General features: G+C 51.1%; 1 long non-coding RNA gene across 2 annotated transcripts in view; it reads right to left on the bottom strand.

Annotated features, from left to right (window-relative positions):
* Positions 1-311: 311 nt before the first annotated feature.
* The window catches only part of LOC104910647, a 25377-nt gene continuing 21940 nt past the window's right edge, over positions 312-3748 (bottom strand). For both annotated transcript variants that reach the window (XR_793287.3, XR_002114199.1), the window contains exon 5: positions 312-328. This is a non-coding gene — a long non-coding RNA (uncharacterized LOC104910647). The remainder of the gene's footprint in view (positions 329-3748) is intronic.

Raw genomic sequence — 3748 nt, 5'->3', positions numbered from 1 at the left:
AAAGGGACCTCAAACCCCCCCCAGCCCCCAACCCTTTGCCATTGGCTGGGTGCCCCCCACCAGCTCAGGCTGCCCAGGGCCCATCCACCCTTGGGCTCCTCCAGGGATGGGGCACCCATAGCTCTGGACAGCAGTGCCAGCACTTCACTGCCCTCTGAGTAAAGAATTTCCTCCTCATATCTAACCTAAATCACCCTTATGGTAGTTTAAAGCCTTTCTCCCTTGTTCTATCACTATCAGACCATGTAGAAAGTCCATCTCCCTCCTGTTTATAGTCTCCTTTTAAGCACTGGAAGGCTGCAGTGAGGTGTCCTTGGAGCCTTCTCTTCTCCAGGTTGAACAAGCCCAAATCCCTCCTTTGAATGGTCTAACAGAGCTCCTTACCCTCTTCCTACCTGACACAAAAAAATCCCAAATCAGACCCTGACTGAGATGAACTGTAGTCTTCCTGGATCCTGTATCAGAGCAGCACGATTGGAGGCTTCTGCCTCAAGCCCTCTAAAGCTCAGACCTTACCCACGGATACACATATAGCAGGCTTCAGAGAGCATCACCAAGGCCTTCTAGTGGATAGAAATGGACTGACAAAAAGGGCAGACAAATCAAGCTGGAGCCAAAAGCCATCCAAGTGATGAGACAGCTCAAAAACACACTCCTCCAGGACAGTAACTATGCCTCAAGTGATAGCAATAGCCATGGTTTGTAGTGGTGCCCTAGGCAGAGCTCACAGACTGCACTCAGGGCTGTGCTTCCATACAGGGGAAGGTTTGGTCCCAGCATATGTGACCTGTATACAACGTCCTTGAAGTTTTCAGGTTTGTGAAGAAAAGACACCACAATACATGGTGTCGTGGACACGTTTGTTCTTCCCAGCTTCCTGACACAGTTTTGGAAGGCAGCGGAGCAGGGAGCAGCACTGACCTGCTCAGCCTTTGGGTAGCAAGAGAAGCCAAAGGCTGATCCACGGGGTACTGCTGTGCTGAAATGAAGCCCATCAAATCTCTATCCCACATGTAAGCCTCAGTGCTGAGGGGCTGTAATAATGGCTTTCTTGAACTATGGCATCTCTCAATTAGTGGAATACTCAGAATTCATACATCTCTCACAGGGGTCCGCTATTCCACTTCAGCTAGAAAGAAAGTCACCCGCAGGAGTTATAAAAGACTCTATAGGGAATTAGATTCTGAATTCCCATTGAATTAGCATTGTTTACACAGTAGTCAGAAGTATAATGGTTGTTAATGACTCTTTAATGAGTCAAGTTATAATGTAACATGCGGTGAAGCACAATAAACAAAAAGGCCATACTTTCCTCCCATTTATTCTGCTTTACACAGGTGCAGAAGCCCCGAATCTGAATGAGTTACATCCCATTCAGAGTACAGCAAAAGAGCTGAATCTGTAACTTCAAAAATTTTAAATATGTTTCCTTCGTGCCAAACTAAACCGAGAGGGAATTACATCAGGGCAACTCAGAAGCACGGGATGGCTGAGGTGGGCAGGGCCTTCTGGCCCATCTGCCCCAGTCCTGCTCAGGCAGGGACACTCAGAGCTCAGGCCCCTTTGGGAGCTCTCCCAGGAGGAGACTCCACAGCCTGTGGGCAGCCTGTGCCTGTGCTTCATCACCCACACAGAAGCGGTGCCTGATGTTCAGAGGGAGCCTCCTGTGCTTCACTTTGTGCCCGCTGCCTCTGTTCCTGGCACTGGGCACCACTGAACAGAGCCTGAGTCCGTCCACTCTGGGCCCTCCCTTCAGGTATTTATGGGCATTGATGAGATCCCCCTCAGGCTCTTCTTCTCCGGGCTGAGCCGGCGCAGCTCCCTCAGCCTGTCCTCCAGGAAATGTGCTCCAGCTCCTAAATGACCTCCACAGCATTTCATTGGATTCTTTCTGGTATGTACAGGTCTCTTTTGTACTGAGCCCAGCACTCCAGATGTGTCCCCCCAGCACTGGCAGAGGACAAGGATCACCTCTCTCCACCTCCTAACTCAGCCAAGGATACTGTTGGCATTCTTTGTGGCAAGCGCACATCACTGGCTCGTGTTCAACTTGGTGTCCACTGAGACTCCCAGATCGTTTTCTGATTTCCTGCCAGTCCTCACTTAGCATATATGGGTGGTGCCTGAAGTTGTTCCTCCCCGGGTGCAGGACTTTGCACTTCTTTTGTGGAGCTCCATGAAGTTCCATCATCCCAGTTCTCCAGTCTGTCCAGGTCCCTCTGGATGGCAACAAGACCGTCTGGTGTATCAGCTGCTCCCCTAGTTTTATCAAGGATATGCTCTGCTCCACCGTCAGACCTTAGTGAAGATGTGGGACGGGGCAGGCCCAGCAGGCAGCTCAGCAGGCAGTGTCCATGGCTCTCATCCATCTGCCAAGCAGAAGACTTGGGTGTACCCGGCACAGCCTGCACTATGGGGCTGTGCTGAGGGGAAAACTCTCACCTTGCAGCCCACAGCTGGAGTGGACGGGTAGATATTTTATTATCATTATATGTGGGTTGCTCCAAAATTAATGCTTCCTATTTACATTGCATTTCCATGGAAACTCTGTAGGTTGCTCCACAAGTAATGCTTCCTATTTATTTCCATGGATACTACAACAAAGTGCTTAATAATGTTATTTAATAGAGCAAATTCTCAGCTACAAAACAGTCTTTTTCAACCCAGACACCATAGCTCTGCATTTTCACCGAAATGAACAAGAGTCTGCATGCTGCACTCATGACAATTTGCACTAGCAGAGGTAAGTCATCGTCACTGTCACTGCTGCTGAAAAGCACCACCAACCACCTCTCTGTGCTCACATCCACCGTTTAGTCTCCAGAAATGTCCAGCAAGTGTTGATGACTGTCAGTGGGTGCCATTTTCTTCTCTGTAAAGGGATTCAGTGACACCCCTTTGCTCCACATGTACTTCCATGTCAGATATCGTTCTGTCAGAGTGCCCTCTGCTGTCATCTGTCACACAGCAACAAACTAATAGAGTACTGGTGGGAAGGTTCAGCCTTTACTGCCATACCACCAACATCTGCCTTCAGCCTTGTGGGCCAAGGTCGTACAACAGGAGGCATTACTTTCGGAGCAGCCCTTGCACATACCCACATGGCTACTAACACAAGGCATGCTGTGCACATGCTGCCCATCTGCTCCCAGCACAGCACCAGCACTAGGTGTGCTCTGCACAAACAACGTGGGCAGCACCGAGCAGGCTCCTCTGGGCACCGCTGCCGTCAGGGAAACCCTCTGTGCAGCACTGAGGGCCTCTCCCAGCACAGCACACAGCACACACAGCCTGAGCTGTGCCATAGGTAAGGAGATCCGATGGTAACAGCTGCCTCAGCTGTTGTGCGGTGCGCGGCTTTGAGGGATGTGGCAGTGCTGGCTGCTCTCATCAATGCCCATACATTTTTGTATAGGATTCCCTATCTGGTAGCTTTATACCTATGTTAGGAATTTTATTGCTGATGCAAAAGAGGCAGCAAAGGAGATGCTACAAATTACAGGCACGTGTTAGAGAAAGCTTTCGAGGTCGCAGGACCGCAGCTCAGCCTAAGGGCACGCAGCCCTGGCTGACACAGGCTCCAGAAGGTGGACGTCGCCTGCCAGCAGCAGCGCCAGCAAGAGCCCCAGGGGCAGATCCGTCTGCACCCGGCATGGGGACGGGAAAGGGGAAGTCACGTCCATCCCCGTGCCACGTCCATCAACGTGCCACCTCGTTCCATCCCGGGGCGGGCCCAGGGCTGCATCCC

This window comes from Meleagris gallopavo, chromosome 4, assembly GCF_000146605.3.
Source record: "Meleagris gallopavo isolate NT-WF06-2002-E0010 breed Aviagen turkey brand Nicholas breeding stock chromosome 4, Turkey_5.1, whole genome shotgun sequence".
In the NCBI taxonomy this organism is placed as follows: domain Eukaryota; kingdom Metazoa; phylum Chordata; class Aves; order Galliformes; family Phasianidae; genus Meleagris; species Meleagris gallopavo.
Note: the sequence above shows the minus strand (reverse complement) of the source record. Positions and strands in the feature narration are given on the sequence as shown.